The sequence below is a fragment of the Nicotiana tabacum genome, chromosome 6, assembly GCF_000715075.1.
Source record: "Nicotiana tabacum cultivar K326 chromosome 6, ASM71507v2, whole genome shotgun sequence".
Lineage (NCBI taxonomy): Eukaryota > Viridiplantae > Streptophyta > Magnoliopsida > Solanales > Solanaceae > Nicotiana > Nicotiana tabacum.
In genome coordinates this window covers 11,442,014-11,462,395 of record NC_134085.1, presented here as the reverse complement: position 1 = coordinate 11,462,395, position 20,382 = coordinate 11,442,014, and the positions used below count along the sequence as shown (strand labels likewise).

Below are 20,382 nucleotides of genomic sequence, written 5' to 3'. Positions count from 1 at the left end.
GCCTATTCATCCGTAGATCTCGAAGTCACCTTCTTTTCCTATTTTGAAACTGTTGTTATTTTAGACAGTGCTGAATTGAGTTCAGACTATTGTATTTGACATTCTTAGTACTCTTGTACTCGTTGCCACCTATTTCTGGGGATATTATATTACTATTTCTAGTAACTTCGACCGCTAAATTTATGACTCATTCCTCAAATTCCTTATTAAGTTTGCTATTAATTCCAGAATGGCTTACACATATGTACTTGCATTTTCGATGGATACATTTGCCTTTTCTTTTTACTCGGGTCTAAGACTTGCACATTTAATGTTCAGGTTATAATAGTAAGTATTATTTGACCATTTTCGCCACAACTTCGCCGAGATTATTCTAGATACTTACTAAGTATATTGGGCCGGTTGTTCTCATACTATACTTCTGCATATTTTCGTACAGATCTAGGTGTTGGCACTAGTAGAGACAAAGAGTAGATCGTTGCGGTTCTAGAATTTCGAGGTAATGCAGCCTATTCATCCGTAGATCTCGAAGTCACCTTCTTTTCCTATTTTGAAACTGTTGTTATTTTAGACAGTGCTGAATTGAGTTCAGACTATTGTATTTGACATTCTTAGTACTCTTGTACTCATTGACACTAGTTGGGGGGGCGGGGGGGGGAGGGGGAGAGGGAGAGGATTATTGTTCTAGACTTATTTATGCTATAAATATCTATTGGACTTGATTGCTTCAATTTTGTTATTTATTCAGTTGTTGTGTGATTGGTTCGCTTAGCCGGTGTATTGGGTATCATCATGACCATTTGGTGGGATTTTGGATCGTGACAAGTTGGTATAACAACCTAGGTTGCATATGTCTCACGAGTCACGCGCATGTCTAGTAGAGTCTTCCGAATCGGTATGAAAACATCTATACTTATTTTCGAGAACCTATGAGACATTTAGGAAGCTTCACATTTTTTCATTCTCTATCATGCAGTTTTGATTTACCCTGAAGTTTGGATCTTTACTCTTCGATTATCTTACAGATGATGAGGACACGTACGTCAGCCGCAACTGAGCAGGAGCCAGAGCCTCAGGTTGTGGCCTCCACAAAAGGCTGAGGACGGGGCAGGGCTAGCGCCAAGACAAAAAGGAGAGGAGATTGCCTTTTTTTTCTCCTTCCTTTTTTCAAATGATTGTTAATCAACTTACTCCATTTTATACAATGTATTTGTTTTCCCATATTATGGCTAGTCTTTTCATTTGGAAAAACTACGTGAATAGGCAAAAAGGAAAAAGAAACCGTAGTAAAAGTTGTAATTCTAGTTGTTAGGCACAATAATTACACACAATGACGTTCACTCACTGATTTGCCTGTGAGGCTAATTACGTTTGCTCTACTCTTTGCTTACTTTCCCAAGTTTCCTATTTTTTTTTCCTTTTCTATTTTACCTTCCCCAATCCATTTCCTCCTTAAGAAATTATGTCCACACTCACCTGCAGAGCAGAAATTTTAGTAAGATAATTAAAAAGTGTAAATTTGTATCATGAACGAATACACTTAACTACTAAGAGAATCAATAATTTATATATAGTTTATTTTTATTCTAATTATACAATATAAATTTTGTACAAAAGAAATTCAATTCAACCCCATCGATACATTTGCTATGCACTGCCCAAACCACTTTCAAAATACTTCCAAAATTAATAACTTCTTGACAGTTCAACACCATTAAGTCATTCCCCACTTCCATCTTCCTTCTAAACCACCTTTTTAATGAGAAACTGATTCCAATATACATAATACCCTCTCTGTATAGAGATCAAAAGCACAAACACAATTGCTTTCTCACTCCATTTTTTCCCACAAAATTCTTCCCCTAACTCTTTGTTAGCAAACAACACAAAGGGCATTCTTGTTTGTACAAAGGAAAGAAAAGATCATGTCTGCTACTGTTAGTAGTGGGGTTCTGTTCCTCCTTATGTTCCTTATGTTAGTTACAAGTTATGGAGCCTCAAATTCCCATGTGAGTCCTTTCACTATTCTCTGTCAATTCTTGTACAAACTTTGTAGTTATTGTTTTTTCTTTCCAATATTACTCCTGCAAAGAGATTCTCGGCGTAACTGGTAAAGTTGCTGTCATGTAATCAGGAGGTTACGAGTTCGAGCCGTGGAAATGACCTCTTGCAAAAATGCAGGGTAAGACTGCGTACAATAGACCCTTATGGTCCGGCCCTTGCCTGGACCCCGCGCATAATGGGAGCTAAGGGCGGATTTAGGGGGCGGAAGGGGTTCGATCGAACCCCCTTCGCCGAAAAATTACACCCATTGATACAACCCAAAAGTATAGCTTAGTGGTCAAGGGGTTCAAAACCTTTATGAGGTCACTGGTTCAATTCCCATTGACCATAATTTCTTTTAATTAAAATTTTTTCTTTTTTTGAATCCCCTTAGCGAAAATTCTGCCTTCACCACTGACGAGAGCTTAGTGCACCGAGCGACCCTTTTTTAATATTACTTATACAACTACTCAAATATTGCTTTTGGTTCGAACTATGTGTAAATTTACAAGCAAAATTTTCAAATATATGTATATAATATGATCACGCTCATTCTGAACCGTTAATCGTAGGTAAATGGGGCAGAGCCAGAGATGGTACCAGTAATTGAGGAGAAGATGATGGTGATGTTAAATGAGACAAGAAGAAAGCTTGGGAGCTTCAAGATTTGTGCAATCTGCACTTGTTGTGGTGGGGCAAAAGGCTATTGTGTGCCTTCTCCTTGTTGCTATGCTATCAACTGCAATATACCACATAGGCCTTTTGGTTTCTGTTCTTTCACTCCCAGAACTTGTAATTGCTTTGGATGTCATCTCTAAATCCAGCTTCAAATTACTAAATTATTCTGTTTTGGCATTTATTCTGTTTGATTATATTACTAGATATTTTGGCATTTATTCTGTTTGATTGTCTAAAAGAGAGAGCTACTTCCAGGTAAGTTTTTTTCTACTTGGTGGAATTTGTCCCTTATAATTAGTGTTAAAACTATAATTACTTTTTGTTATCACTTGTGAAGTAGAAACATATTATATTATATATAGTTGTGTGTGAGAGTTTTATTGATGCTGCATGTTTCTTTCATTTTTAATAAACATTGCTTAATGAAGTATGTCTATGAGGTTCTGAGTTTTAGGCTTAAGATATGTTTTTTTTGGTCATTAATAGTGGGGTTATTTGGCAAGATTTCAATCTAAATATGTCTTTACAATGTAAGTGGTTGCTTATTGTTGATGTCAAAGGGGTCTTATTGTTCAGAGGTTGATTAACAATTATATTGATTGGTTCAATCTTTAATGTTCTTAATACTGAAAATATTATACATTTGAAATTATGAATTCAAAATAGGACATTTCTTAAAATTTTCTGATAGCTTTTCACACACACATATGTTCATTCAGTGTTGAATATATATGTTGGATCCAATTGAACCAATTGAAATAAGCTAAAGGGCAGCTCGGTGCACGAAACATCAGACGTTCACGCAAGGTTCGAGAAAGGATCGCACTTTAAGAGGTATAATATAAGTAACTCCAAAAGAGGCTGATTCCACCGCATGAACTCGTGACCTATAGGTAATATGGAGGCAACTCTATTGTTACTCCATGGCTCCCTTAAAATTGAAATAGGCTATATCCCCAAAAAAGTTCTTTGTGATATTAATTCCTTCATTATCAAATGACCCAATTTCCACAAGTACCAGCTGTATATAGATAAGAGAAAGAAGGAGAGAGAGCTTTCAATTACATGAAGCAATAAAGGAATTAGATGGGGCTTTTATTATTGGTAGTGAAGAGAATGAATGTGTTATTATCTTTTGTAGCAAATTCCAACAATGATGGGTGGGTGGAAGTTGGGGCAAGGCAGTTAACACAGCTACCATTTGCTATTACAATAATGCTCTAGAGTTTAATGATATAGTAGTACCAATTTTTCTTTTCTTGATTCTTCATTTTTGTTTGCTTCAACATCTTACTGAAGTTTCCTTTTGCTTCAATATTATTTATGTCCACCATTTATTTCTTCTTCTTAATGTTATGCCAAGTGCACAAAAGGCTTTAGGTTTCATCTTGTTAGATTAAATAATGGAGCGAGAGCAACAAATTATGTACTTTTATAATACGTGGAGATTATTAAACTCATCACCGAAAAAGTTGCTCCAAGTCGAATTTTGTTTCACTAGGAAGTAAGGTAATAATCCACGAACTAAATGCTTGTTTTGCATGTGTGTGTTTTTGGAGAGAAGGAGAAGGAGAATTTTCTTCTTTTATTGTATCTTTTAACGTTAACGTAATTTCTACTCACACCAAAGGGGTTGGAATCTAATTCTACACCATCCCCACCCCTTGCTCCCAGAGAGGTCGGAAAATGATCCCAATACCCCTCAAGGACAGAGCTATATAGTCTGAAGAGAGTTTAATGGAATCCTCTTTATTCAAAAATTATACTTTGCAAAAAGATAAAATAATCTCTCTATATATATAACTTTTGAGTCCTCGTGAGTTTTAATTGAATGACTTTTTGAATGATCCTGTCTAGGAGGTATAGACTTATTCTCAAAGGAACGGGATGACTGTAGCTACCATACAAATCTTTCAGTCTCAGTCTTGATTATTAATTAGAGTGTTTAGGGTGTCTTTTTTTAAAGAAGATTTTTTTTATACAATTAAATTATTTATAAGATAATTAAAGTAAATTGCTATGATAAGTATTAATTGTGAGAACATCCTGAATCGAGTTGGATTTGGGAAATCTAATTAGGGTTCTATGAGGAAGGTAGAGAATGCAGATGATTGAAAGAAAATATTTTCGGCCAAGAAAGAATATTTAGCGGGCCTTTTTCTTATTTATATCCGGTCCAGTTATAAGAACTCATTTTTTGCATTCATATTTGCTGCAACTCTCTTGCCTTTACTAAATTTGAAGTTAGGAGGGAATCCATGAAGCTTGTAACACTTATCAATTAAGTGCCTAACTTCTTGCAATATTTACAAAAGAGGTTACTCAGATGTTATAACCCATGTTCACGTACGTTAAATCATGCCGTAAGTTAGTCGATATAAATCGGGAAGGACTATCTTTGAAATGATAAGACGTTAGTCCTAATGGTCTTAAATGATACAAGAGTGTATAAGAGTGGTTAACAAGTATTAGAAGTTGAAAGTTAAACGAATCAACGATGTTGTAACCTGTATTTTTGGGTAAAACTAGAGGTTCTTAATATGCTAAGGAGGTCTTATTTTAAGTTATTTTAATCATATAATATCCGTATCATAAGTCTTGAATTCAAGCTAGTTATGAAATAAAAGTCAACAAAAGTTATCGCAACTTACTTTCATATTTTTCCTTAAAATTTAGGTCTAATGTTATTAAGATTTTATCTCAATGTAATTGGAATAATAGGGTGATACACCTCCCAAATTGAAGATCTAAGAGTCTAGTTTCTAACGCATTAAACCGTTCATCGATACGATGTTGGAGTAGAGAGATAATTGTGTTTTTGCGAGACTGCGCAAGAGCTATCTATGGGGCCCACTTAGGCGGTTGAGATATATTGATATACATGAAACGCCTAAAGCCCCTTTTAACTCATTATTTTTCACGCTCTTCAGTTCCTAGACACCTAAAAAAATCTCTCAAAGTTCTCATGATTCTAGACCCAAACAAAGGGAAAACAACACAAATCAAGTGTCGGAAATCCTGTTGTGCTAGTGAGTTTCTTGTTCTTCTTATTGTTGCTGATTTTGGTGTGGTTCCAGCTCGTGTGAGGGGTTGTTTAAAGTGGTTTAAGTTCTATAAAATACTCTCCAAAGGTTTTTATATTGACCCTAGGTGATTTAATTCTTCCAAGATGATTCTAGTGGTGAGAAACCTGAATTGATTGCTAGTTTCACTTCCTTATTCTTGTGGCTGCATTAGAATGATATTTAGTGGTGAAGTAAGATCAAATTGGAGTTGTTATATCTGTGTAAAGGTAAGGAACCCTTACTTTAAATGTATTTAGGCTTGTCCAAGTTGCGGCTAAGTCATTGAAGCTAAAACTTGTGATATATCTATTGAAAGGCTTATTAATAATGTTGTTGATTAGTGTACTATTTTGGGAGGCTTAATATGATTATTATTGATGTTGTTTAAGTTGTTTGATGATTGTTATAACTTATGAAAAGTCATATAAATAGGGTATGTGCTGTCCGTTTCATCGTAAAATAGGTTGCGATTGATATATACTAGTTATGATGCTTAAGCGATACGATAATATCATTTCTCTCATTGTTGACTGAAGAACCGTAAGATTTGTATAGCTTGAGGTTGGGCAGTATATACAAAATATGTGAGGCTATCTCTTTCTTTATTTTTCATGACTCCGATTGTACATAAGATAACGAATGAGCTTCCAAAGATACTCCACTCTTAGAAGTTAGCAGTACTCAGATTGTTTCCTTTTTATAGAAAGATTGATGTTGATATTGCTTCTTTTATTCTTATGTCTCAATTGTTGTTGGTATTTTCTGATTCCTATAAGATTCATGCCGATGAATTAGCTTTAATAATATATACGGAGGTTACCGACCTTACGTCACTCTAAAAGGTTTAGAACGTGATCCCATAGTCCAACATGCATTATATATATGTATCTATTTTTCTCTACCGAGCCGCACTATAGTCGCCTGGGTATGGAACCTTGTGCAACTATTAATTAGTTGGGTTTTACCGAGCTCCACATGGCGGGGTACGTTTCTACCGAGCCTTATGATGGTGGGGTACGCTTTTGCTGAGCATATTATGGCAGGATAGGATATGATGATGGTTTTGCCCAAAGAGGCATATGTTTTTAAAGGTATATATATATATATATATATATATATATATATATATATATATATATATCATGCATTTCATGTCAGTCACCCTCAGAGACACTCAGATGTTACAGGTTGTATATTCTTTATCCCTCTTTACATTACTGTCCGTACATACTCAGTACTTATTCGTACTGACGTCCCTTTTATTTATGGAGGTTGTATGTTGTGTTGTAGGTCCTGATGTACAAGTAGATGAAGCTCCCCCATCGCAGTAGGCTGCCTAGTTCAGCGGTTATTGGTGAGATCCCTTCTCCGGACTTGTCGTATTCTTGGTATGCATTTTTGTTATTATGGGTATGTCGGGGCCCTGTTCCGGCAATGTTACAACACTTATGTTCCTTTAGAGGCTCATAGATAGGTGTCAACTCATGTATAGTTTGGTATGCCTTGTCGACTGATTTTTGTTGTATAGTCTTTCATGGCTGCGTGGTAGATCATACCTTATATATATCACGACCCCAAACGACCTGGTCGTGATGGTGCCTATACTGGGCCAGCTGACACATTTCCAATTTAATCCACATTTTCATTTTAAAACATAAGAAAAACCATTTCTCAACTGAAATCCGATAAAGATATAAAGTCAAAACTAAACAAAGGGGAAAGTACAAGCCCGACCTCGGGTGTCACTAAGTCATGAGCGATGCTACAATAATTCTGAAACAAGTCAAGACCGAAACAGTCTGGAAATAACAACAAAATACTAATAGGAAGATAGAGAAGGAGAAAAATAGGAATGCAGTCAACAGGCAACTACCTCGCTATCTCCGTGAGGTCCGCGACTGGAATAGTCAATAACCGCTACCGTGCCCTGAAATACCCGGATCTGCACACAAGGTGCAGGGGGTAATGTGATTACACCAACTCAGTAAGTAACAAGTCCAAACTATGGACTGACAGGTAGTGACGAACCAAACCTCAATAGGTAATACAATTAAACTGTACAGAAAAGTAGACATGCTTGCAGTTCAAGTAGATGTTCCGTATAACTCCACTCATAAGTGCTCAACCACTCGGTACTTTATATGGACATCCGACCCAGGGAAGATCCATCCCAGAATATATACACATTACTGACCACAATCATCACCGAGGAAGGCCATTCACGCCCTATGGCGAAGATCCATCTCCAGGTATCAATACTTCGAACAAGTCCCATGTCCAGGGAAGATCCATCCCTTAATATCATCAACTGCGCTCATTGGGGGTGTGCTAGAGACTCCGGAGGGGCTTCTACAGCCCAAGCGGTATCATAATCATCAACATAATAGCAGCGGCGTGCAGCTTGATACCATAACTATCACTCACAATCAGGCTCTTGGCCTCACTCAGTCATCACTCTTCAGTTTCACACACACGGGCTCACAATGTCATGATACTAGCCCGAATGATGATATGATGTGCCAATTAACAATAATTGAGACTGGGGCATGATATAAAATGCATGAACATGACTAAGTACAGAATATCAATGAAGCTAATGATATGACAACAAGAAACAACCTCTCGGGTCTCAACAGTATCAGTGTGAAGCCTTAACATTATAATGAGCATAATTTACATCTCACTAACTTAATCATAAAATCATAACACATGTATCAACAAGAAAGAGTCACTAAGTGGTGCCATAGAATGATCCAGGCCATGATTCTCATGGTGCACGCCCACACGCCCACCACTTGGCATCTGTGTCACCTCAATAGTAATCATAGAACAATAGTTTGGGGTTTCGAACCCTCAGAACCAAGTTTGGAAGCGTTACTTACCTCAAGCCAAGCCAAACTCTAGCCCGCGATGCCCTTGAATCTCGATTCAGCCTCCAAATGCCCCAAAATCTAACCAAAATCAGTACATATATCATTAATACACGCTAAAGAAACAAAGCCCAAGCAAAAATATTCAAATTAACTTATAAATCCCGAAATTGGCCAAACCCGACCCCCGGGCCCACATCTTTAAATTCGATAAAAATCATATCACAAGAATCCTTATCCTCCCACGAGTCTATACATACCAAGAACATCAAAATCGGACCTCAAATGGCCCCTCAAACCCCCAATCAAAGCTCTCCAATAACAAGCCCTAATTCTGCAATTTAACCCTTAATTTCCAATTATTTCATGTCTAATCAGTTAGAAATCACCATATAATCGAATATTGAGTCCAAAAATCTTACCTCCAAGCGTTACCCCCTGAATCCCTCTTCAAATCTACTCAAAAAGCTCCAAGCCCGTCTAAAAAAATGGTGAAACAAGGCTGAAAATCGCGAAGGGAAACTTATATAGTTTCTGCTCAGGGATTCCGCACCTGCGGTTCCCTTTCTCTCTTCTGCAGACCGCTTCTGCGGTCGATATAGCCACACATGCAATTTCTCATTAAAGCTCCTAGGTCCACATCTACGCTTAGGAACCGCATTTGCGGTCCTGCAGATGCGCTCAACGTACCGCACCTGTGGTTTTTCCTCTGATGACCAACCTCTGCATCTGCGGTCTACTCCATGCACTTGCGACCTCGCACCTGCGGTCCCCAATCTGCAGGTGCGAAAATAACAGAAGCAGAAAATCTACAACACAACTCAAAAATCCGAACTCTCCGTCAACTACCCAAATCCATCCCAAGGCCCTCAGGACCTCAACCAAACATGCCAACAATTCACATGTCACCATTGAAACTTGTTCCAACCTTCTGAACACTCAAAACAACATTAAAACATCGAAATACCCTCAGATTCAAGTCTAAGGATTCCAAAACTTCCGAATTTAGCAACCGATCCAAAAACCTATTAAACCTCATTCGAATGACCTAAAATTTTGCACATACGTCCCAAATGACACAATGGACCTACTCCCATTTCCGGAATTCCAATCTAACCCTAATATCAAAATTTCCACTACCAACCGGAAAACGCCGAAACTCCAATTCCGCTAATTCAAGCCTAAATCTACCACAGACCTCCAAAATACATTTCGATCACACTCCTAAGTCCCAAATCGCCTCACAAAGCTATCTGAACCATAAAAGCCAAGTTCCAAGATCATTTACTCACAAGTCAACTTCTGATTGACTTTTCCAACTAAAGCTTCCCAAACAAAGACTAAGTGTCTCATTTCTCTATAAAACCACTCCGAACCCAAACCAACCAACACGATAGGATGATATGAAGCTGAAAAACACATAAAGAAGCAGAAATGGGGGAAACGGAGCGGTAACTCATGAAATGACCGATCGGGTCGTTACATCCTCCCCCTCTTAAACAAACGTTCGTCCTCAAACGAGTCAAGAAACATACCTGAAGCCTCAAACATGTAAGGATATCTGCTCTGCCTCTTCTGCTCGGTCTCCTAGGTAGCCTCCTTTATGGGCCGACCTCTCCACTGCACTTTCACTGAAGCTATATCCTTTGATCTCAACTTTCGGACCTACCGCTCCAAAATAGCCACTGGCTCCACAGCATAAGTCAAATCACCGTCTAACTGAACCGTGCTGAAATCCAAAGCATGAGTCTGATCGCCATTATACTTTCGGAGCATAGAAACATGAAATACTGGATGCACACTTGACAAGCTAGGTGGCAAAGCCATCTCATAAGCCACCTCCCCAATCCTCCGAAGCACCTCAAAAGGACCATGAAATGAGGACTCAATTTACCCTTTTTCCCAAATCTCATAACACCCTTCATGGGTGAAACCTTTAGTAGAACCTTCTCCCCAACCATGTAGGACACATCACAAACCTTCCTGTCCGCATAACTCTTTTGTCTTGACTACGTTATATGAAACTGCTCCTGAATCACCTTCACATTGTCCAAAGCATCCTGCACCAAGTCTGTACCCAAAAGTCTAGCCTTACCCAGTTCAAACCAACCAACTGGAGATCTACACCGTCTCCCATATAAAGCCTCATATGGAGCCATTTGAACACTCGACTAATAACTGTTGTTATAAGAAAACTCCACGAGTGGTAGAAACTAATCCCACGAACCCCCAAAATCAATGACATAAGCACGCAACATGTCCTCCAGTATTTGAATAGTGCGCTCGGACTGCCCATCCGTCTGATGGTGAAAAGCTGTGCTCAACTCAACCTGAGTACCCAACTCCCGCTGCACGACTCTCCAAAATTGCAAAGTAAACTGAGTACCTCTATCTGAAATGATGGAAACTGGGACACCATGCAATCGAACAGTCTCTCGGATATAAATCTCTGCTAACCGCTCTGAAGAATAGGTAGTACACACAGGAATGAAGTGCACAGACTTGGTCAGCCGATCCACAATCACCCAAATAGTACTGAACTTCTTCAAAGTTGGAGGGAGTCCAACTACAAAATCCATGGTGATCTGCTCCCACTTCCACTCTGGAATATCTAACCGCTGAAGCAAGCCACCCGATCTCTGATGCTCATATTTCACCTGCTGACAATTGAGACACCAAGCTACAAATCCCACAATATCCTTCATTATTCTCCACCAATAATGCTGTCTCAAATCTTGATACATCTTCGTGGCATCCAGACAGATGGAATACCGCGAGCTATGGGCCTCCCCCAGAATCAACTCCCAAATCCCATTTACATTGGGCATACATAGCCGGCCCTACATCCTCAATACCCTATCATCACCAATAGTCACATCTTTGGCATCATAATGCTGAACTCTGTCCTTAAGGACAAACATATGAGAATCATCATACTGGCACTCTCTAATGTGATCAAATAAGGAAGGCCGAGAAACCGCACCATCTAAGACCTGACTGGGCTCCGAAATATCCAACCTCATAAACCGATTGGCTAAGGCTTGAACATCAACTGCAAGAGGTCTCTCCCCAACAGGAATATACGTAAACTGCCCATACTCACCGCCTTTCTACTCAAGACATAGGCCACTACATTGGCCTTCCCCGAATGGTATAAGATAGTGATATCATAGTCCTTTAGCAGCTCCAACCATCTCAGCTGCCTCAGGTTGAGATCCTTTTACTTGAATAAGTGTGGTTTTAGATCATGTGCAGGGTTGTTTAAACTGGTTTAAGTTCTGTAAAATACTCCCGAAAGGTTTTCATATCAACACCAGGTGATTTCAAGTCTTCCAAAGTGATTCTAGTGCCGAGAAACCCAAATTAATTGTTAGTTTCACTCTCTTGTTCTTGTGGATGCATTGGAAGGATATTTTGTGGTGAAGTAAGCTCAAATTGGAGTTGTTCTATCTGTGTATAGGTAAGGAACCTCTTACTCTATATGTATTTAAGCTTATCCAAGTTGCGGCTAAGTCATTGATGCTAGAACTCCTGAGATATCTATCGAAAGGCTTGATAGTAATGTTGTTGATTGGTGGACTATTTTGGGAGGCTTAATATGATTATTATTGATGTTGTTTGGTTTTTTGGCGATTTTTTTATCTTTTGGGAAGTCATATAAATAGGGTAAGTGCTATCCATTTCATCATAAAATAGGTTGTGGTTGATATATACTAGTTACAACGTTTAAACGATAACAATAGTATCATTTCTCTTATTGTAGACTAAGGAGCCGTGAGATTTGCATAGCTTGAGGTTGGGCTATATATACAAGGTATGTGAGGCTATCTCTTTCTTTCTTTTACACGACTCTGATTGTACATAATGTAACAAATAAGCTTCCAAAGATACTCCACTGTTAGAAGCTAGCAATACTTACATTATTTCCCTTCTTATTGAAAGATTGATGTTGATGTTGCTTCTCTTATTCTTATGTATCCAATGTTGTTGGTATTTCCTAATTCCTATAAGATTCATGATGACGAATTAGCTCTAATAATGTATACGGATTTACAGACCTTACGTTACCCCGAAAGGTTTAGAACATGATCCCACGAGTCCAATATGCTTTATATATATGTATCTATTTTACTTTACCAAGCCGCGCTATAGTCGATCGGTTATGGCACATATTGTACAACCACAAATCAGTTGGCTTTTACCGAGTTTTAAGTGGCCGGGTATGATTCTACCGAGCCTAATAGAACGGAAAGAACATAGAAAAAAAGAAGGGAGAATACAGAAGAGAGAGAGATAGAGAGAAAAAAGAGAATACAGAAGAAAATTTTAAGAGAGAGGAAATTCCGAAAAATACTAAGACTTCAGAAAATAAAAAGAAAAACATTCTGGAAATTCAAAAGAAGAATAGTATACACCTGATATACAATCCAAATATTCTGATATACGGATTCAGAAATTAAGGGTTAAACACTAACTAGTCTTTCAAAATCTGAAAAGATTCCCTTTGCTTCTGTCCGTTGATTGTTGTTGGTGTTTCTGGATTTTTGTCTTGATTTTAAAATCTGTCACTAAGTTTCTCGTTGCTGGTTGTTACTGGTTGCTGGGGTTGCTGTTGTTTTATGCTACTGAATTTTTGCTGATCTCCCTTTTCTTTTGCTTCCAATATCAGGTACACAACTGACACGCTGATTATTGTAAACCGAAATATGAAGCATAAATACGAAAATGAAGAGTTGAAATTCTAAATTTAATTTAATTATATTCTGAATTTTATTTGTATGTATAAATTATTTAGCTTGCAAAAAATCAGAATCATGTAGCTATTTAATATATATAGTGGAACATCCTACGATAGCTTAACGGATGAACTATCTATATATTGCCTAAAAATAAATAAATGGTGTAGTAACTCCGTCTAGTCAAAAAATCAAACGAATAGGCCATTTAGGAACTTGGTAGGAATATTGTTTAGTTAAATAATATTGGTTAATTTCAGCATGTAAATGGTCTAGGATTAAAATTAGATTGCTAAGTTTTTTTTTTAATTTAACAAACTGAGAACATGCCTAGTATAATGTAACTAGGTAGTAACATGTGAATAAGACGACCCAGGTCTAGTGTTATGTCATACACGTTAGGCGTGAGCCCGCAGTGGCAACGGACTGTCCTGTTTGCATCATTTTTAGATTTTATGAATCATATTCGAAACCCATCTATAACAACTCAAGCATGTAAATAAATTAAGACATTTTCTCTTTTATTTTGTAGAGACAAATTTAATAAGAGAAAAATGTAGGCATTTTAGGACTGTCCTTTAATAATAAAATGAGATGAGCCTCGCCCAATAAAATGCACCAATTGCGGGGCCCTCAATAAATGTTTAATTGAATATTTAGAATTCGGGATGGACTGTTTAGTGAATTCCACGGTCTTACCCAGAAATAATAATACGCTAATCGCTTTAGGCACGATTTTAATAATAATACATTCCTAAACACGGGTGCGCATTTATGCGACCCAAATCCAAATCCCAAAACATTGAATAAAAATACGTTTCGGATCGCGGGTGCATTTTATGTGACACAATCCAAAGACATGTTTTTAAACGATGTTCACATTCTTTAAAAATAATAATAATAAAGTGGTAAAAAGTTAAAATTGGCACATCGGTTCATAATTGTGTTAAAATCAGATAAATAAGCCGAATATGACAGTTGAGCGACCGTGCTAGAACCACGGAATTCGGGAATGCCTAACACCTTCTCCCGGGTTAACAAAATTCCTTATCCGGATTTCTGGTTCGCAGACTGTAATATGGAGTCATTCTTTTCCTCGATTCGGGATTAAATTGGTGACTTGGGACACCCTAAATCTCCCCAAGTAGCGACTCTAAAATAAATAAATAAATCTCATTTCGATTGTCCTTTAATTGGAAAAAACTCCCTTCACCCCTCGCGGGGGCGGAAAAAGGAGGTGTGACAGCTCTGACAACTCTGCTGGGGAATAGGACCCAGAATCTCTGGTTCAGGGTTCAAGAATTCGAGCTTAAAATAACTGTTATGGTTGACTTTGTTTGTTATCAGATTTTTTTACGTATTCATGCTTAATGTGCTAAATGTTGCTTTTTACCGCTTTAATATTATCTGAATTGTGTACATAAAACTGCTACGAAACCCTCCTTCCTTCTGAGTCTTCTGAATTTATGGTGCACACGTGCGCGTGACCCACCTTTCTGTTAGAAGTCATACCAAATAAGACGAAGTTGGGACAAGTAACTAGGCCGGGTAGACTTTCGTGCTCCCGGTACGTTGCCCCCACTTCGGCGCAAGCTGTCCGTTTGGGTAAGCCAGATCTAGAACAATATGCCTCAGGTTTTGAACATAGAATAACATGACTTCATGCCGGATCCCTAGTAGGAATGATTATTTGCATCATGTTGCATTTGGCTTAGGGGACTCAACACAAGGGTTGGGTCTGTCTAGGACTAGCAACCTGAAATGAAAAAGACCATCTTGATGCATCTTATGTGCTACATGTTGCATTCCTTCAAGGGTAAAAGGGTCATTTGGCGGACCAATGATAATTGAGAGTGAATGAAAAGGAATAAAGGAAAAAGAGAGGGTGAAGTGCGAAGATAAAACAAATAGGGCCCGGTTATGTTTTGTTACATTTTTATTTAAAAAAAATGAATTCAAAAAAAAAAAATCTTTGCACTTTTTATCATTTTTGAAAAATCAAAAAAAAAAAGGGAAAAAGAAAATCCAAAAGATTTTACATGTTTCATCACCTTTTAAGAAAAAGCAAAAAAAAAAAGATATGTTTTCTCTGAATTAGTTATTTTTTATTTCTCACCTGTATCCAATCTGCTCGAACTACGCGGGTTTGATTCTCACCGGATGTGAGATACGTAGGCAACCCTCATCGAGTCCAACCCCACCTTTGCTAAAATAGCCAAAAATAAATAAATACAAAAAAAACATGTCAAAATTTTAATTCTGTCATAAAGAAGTCGGGTGACGCTATTTTGTCAAAACATAGCCGAATGTTCCCGAAAGGGACGCCGGAAGGCTGAATTTGCATAAACAGCCACCTTTGGGTCATTTTTTAAGATTTGGTCCAGTTGACCCACACAGCCTTAAAAATCTTCGTCCCCGAGACATTGACGTGCCGTGTTTGCAATATTAAGTTTTCTAATTTGAAAAACGATAAAAAGAGTCATAAATAAGTCAGGTGATGCTGTTTTGTCAAAACATAGCCGAATGTTCCCGAAAGGAACGCCGGAAGGCTGACTTTGCATAAACAACCACCTTTTGGGTCATGTTTAGGATTTTTGGTCCAATTGACACACACAGCCTTAAAAATCTTCGTCCCCAAGGCGCTGAAGGGTCGTGTTTGCAACACCAGGTTTTATTGTAATTTGAAAAGAAAAAAAAAACAAAGAGTTAGCGGTCAGGTGAATACCGTTTGGGCTTTTGGTCAAAATAAGCCGAGCCAGCTTCGGCAGTGTCTTAAACTGTTCTTGCCGAAATAGCCTTAGAGTATCTTTCAATTGTCGAAAGGTTATTTTCGTAAAAGAATGGACAAGTTTGTAAAAGTGTCATAAAATAATCCTCCCGGCCTCAAAATTCATGTGAGATTTGGAAGGGGCCACATTTGCAAAACTAACCGTTTGGTTGCATTTGTCAAACAGAGAAAGGAAGCTGGCCATTTGTTTTGGAGTTTGTAAATCTTTTGATTAGAATAGGTGGGTTGTTTAATTTTAGAGTTTGTAGGTCATCTTCAAACCTTTGAAACCCAGTTTGTTTTAATATGAAAATTGAAAAAATGTTTATTATTGTTTATCTTTTATTGGTCCGAACTACGCAAGGTCTGATTCATGCGGGGTCATGATACGTAGGCAATCTCCATAAGATTCGACCACGAAAAAAAAGAAGAAAAAATGATGTTAATAATGGGGACCGACGGAGTCCATTCTAACCCGTTTTGTTTTAAATCACAAAGAAGAAGGTGGTTGGTTTGTGGTAAGCCAGAAACACAAGATCATGATACACACTTTGCGGGGATAAGGCTTGATAACAGAAGCACTCAAATCCTATCGGGGATTTGTTGACTAAAGTTGATGATATTAAAGTTGGCAATGGTCTGGGCAATACTGATGCGAGGCTCAATGGCTAAGATGCCAGTTTTGATAAAGTGGGAGGACGTTCCGTTCCTTGGTTAGCAAGAGAGAGGCTTGTTGTGGCTTATTTTGTTGTCATTTCTGTTGTTCGGATTATTAGGGTTGTAATTCGGATATTGTCTTGTGTCAAACTGTCTTGTCTTTCCGTTTTGTCATAGCGGTTTGTTTAAGTTTGTCCAGGTTGTTTTAGGATTTTATTCTGGTTTGTTTTTGTTTGTTTTGTTATTCAAACCATTTCACCGGTGGCCTAATGCAAAATCCGGTCTTTTATTATTTCCAGTCATCTTTTTGTTTAGTCCTTTTTTCAGCGCCGATTCCAGTGACATGACATATGCACACAGTTTGGGCCTAGTCTTTAAAGATAATCAGAACATTTAAAGGAAATAAGGACGGTTTGAGATTATTTGGAGCTTGAGTTATGGGGAACTAGGGCAAGTTAAACACAAAGAAAACCGTTAAAAATAATATTCGCCAAATTGGCATGAGGGTCGTTCATAATAATGAGAATGAGAGTGTCGCCAACGGTGCTTTAGAAATGACAAATGAAAAAGCAAATGTTGAATATTATTGTCAAGTCCAGCACCATCATAAGAGGCTACAACCCTTGTTTAAATTGTGTTGTTTGCAATTGACATGTTTTGAAGACTGGAATGACGAAAGCATTTTGTTCTGCTACCTAAACACTTTATCCTTCGTTACCCCTTTTGAGCCTTATTTATTTTCCTTCCATACCCCTCGTTCGGAATCATTAGCAACGACTTGAATACACAAGCATGACAGGTAAAGAAAAAAAAGAAAAGAAAAGAAAACAACAAAACGAAAAAAAGAGAAAAGAAAAGAAAAATGATAACCAAAAAAAAAGTCAGAAGAAAACGGAGGAATTGGGAACTACGTTTGACCTGATTCCTCAAAGAGGATACGTAGGCGCTTCACGGCTCGGTCATAGGGTGCATAGTGTGCATAGTGTGCATGGTGTGCATGGTGTAATAAAAATCTAAAAAAATATATATATATAAATAAATAATCCCCAAGCAAGAAACTGGGGCAAGGGTTGCGCTTGTTGTAAACAAATATGGTTCCGAAGGTTGTAATTTTGAACCCCAAATTGATTTGTTTTTTGAGCCTTTAATACCCTTTATTTCTAGCCTATCCAAAAAACCACATTACGGTCCAAAGAAAGACCTTCTGATCAGTCTTCAAAAGATGCCAAGTCAGATAAATGAGAGTCTTACCGGTGAACATAACACTCTGTTCCACAGCAGAAAGGACTCCAATCCCCAGAAGAAAGAGTCATACCGGCAACACTCCAAATCCCCAGCTGGAAAGTTATACAAATGAGAGAGTCTTATCGGTGAAAGTCTTTACGGACACCATAAGGCGATGAAAGCTGAGAGAAAAAAACCAAAATGAGAGAGGCTTGATAGTGAAAACCCTTCGGGCACTACAAGTCGAATAAGATTAAGAATCAGATGGGGAATCTCCAAGTGAAGATTGAAAGACGATTGACGGCAGAGGATAGGCCACATGTGCATGTCATGATTATTAGAGTCGGTATCGGCGTTTGATATGCTTTTATTTATAGTTTCTTTTGTTAAAAAGTCATATTTTTTCCTTTATCTTTTATTCGGTTCCCCTTTTGTTTATCTTTCTCCTTTCATGGAAAAATTCCCCAGTAGAGTCTGTTTGGTCAGAACCAGTTGGAAATGACTTCAAAATAGGCCATCAGCTTTCCAATTATGCAAGATGAGATCTGACTAGTACATCCAAGTGGTATAGTCAGCAAGGAACAAGCGCGAGGCTAATGTCAAAAAAAAAGATATCCCCAGCAAGAGGGAATTGACAAAAGGATTGACGAGTGTCAAGAGGGATACCCTTGCCAAAATCAAAGGTTATAAACCTCAAGGCTAAGGCCCGTGGACAAATCAAGGAGAGCAATGAGCATGATTTGGGAAATTCATGCGAGACTAAAAGGTCGGGAAAATGACAGTTTCCGAACTATGCCACAAAAGAAGAGGGATATCCCCGTCAGAAAGGGATCATTCCCAGCAAATAATATCATCCCCAACAAGTTGTGGAACGCAGAGCAAGGAAGGAGAAAGGGAAAGTCATCCCCAGTAGGAGTATCACAACCAACCACCGCGTTTTAAACTAACAAATTTTGTTTAATTTGAAACAGGTAAAGGAAATGGCATTGATGACAGAAATGCATGCCATAAGGGAGACTGTCAAACTGGGGAAATTTTTTTTCCTTTCATTTAGAAAATTTTCTGGAAGTCAGGTACCCATCTGAGGAAGAATAAAGATAACATCAGCCTCAAGGGAAGTGGTCTTTGAACCGGTGTTATCCCCAGCAGTGTTGAAAGAAAGAAAATAATAATTTTTAATAAAAGGAGTTGTATCCCCAGCGGACAGAACCAAAGAGATGAAACTGGTGTTTAGAAAAAGCAAAAGTCATTACATCCCCAACAGCTTCCAGAAGAATGAAGCATCGATTTGAAGGGATAAAATTCCCCAGCAGCGTTATCCTCAACAACGTTATCCCAAGAAGATAACACTTTTATCCCCAGCAGTGTTGAGAGAAAATAAAAAATAAAATTTGAAGGAGGGGAAGAAAGGAGATTCCCCCAGTGGTATTATCCCCAGCAAGCAAGAACAAAGCAGTGCAAAGGAAAAAGAAAAGAAAAGAAGAAATTACAAAGGTAAGTTTCTCAAATCATTGATCTTCACATTTTTCTCTTAGGATAAAAAGTCCTAATCTGATGAATTTCCCTCCCGATACAATCTTAGTCCGATGAAATTTTCTCCTAAGATATCAAATCTTAGTCCGATGAATTTTTCTCCTAAGATATCAAATCTTAGTCCGATGAATTTTTCTCCTAAGATAGAAAACTTAGTCCGATGAATCTTTCTCCTAAGATCACAACAAAATGGACCTAGTTTGACGATTTATCTCCTAGAGTCACAATCTTGGTCCGATGGATTTTTTTTCTCCCAAGATAAGATATCAAATCTTAGTCCGATGAAATTTTCTCCTAAAATACCAAATCTTAGTCCGATAAATTTTTCTCCTAAGATAGAAATTTTAGTCTGATGAAATTTTCTCCTAAGATATCAAATCTTAGTCCGATGAATCTTTCTCCTAAGATCACAACAAAATGACCTAATTTGACGATTTATCTCCTAGAGTCAAAATCTTGGCCCGATGGAATTTTTCTCCCAAGATAATATAATAAAATCTTAGTTGGATGAATCTTCTCCTAGGATCAAAATCTCGTCTGATGAATTTTCTCCTAGGATAATTTGAAAAAAAGAAGAAGTTTGAATTTGAAAAAAAAAAGTTGTTGAAATCTCGCCAACCTAAAGAAAGGAATGACATTTTATTTTTAAAGTTGAAGTCAGGAGCCCGCCTGAAGAGAGGAATGACGTTTATTTTCAAAGTTGTTGTTGAAGTCAAGAGCCCGCCTGAAGAGAGGAATGACGTTTATTTTAAAGTTGTTGTTAAAGTTAGGAGCCTGCCTGAAGAGAGGAAAAACGTATTATTTTTAAA

The 20,382-nt window shown here is 37.8% G+C and overlaps 1 long non-coding RNA gene across 1 annotated transcript; it reads left to right on the top strand.

The window, feature by feature from the left end:
• The first annotated feature begins 1,650 nt into the window (after nucleotides 1-1,650).
• Nucleotides 1,651-2,986, top strand: LOC107815873 (uncharacterized). Its single transcript, XR_001654806.2, has 2 exons — nucleotides 1,651-2,009; nucleotides 2,616-2,986. It is a non-coding gene; the product is annotated as an uncharacterized LOC107815873 (long non-coding RNA).
• Nucleotides 2,987-20,382: the final 17,396 nt, after the last annotated feature.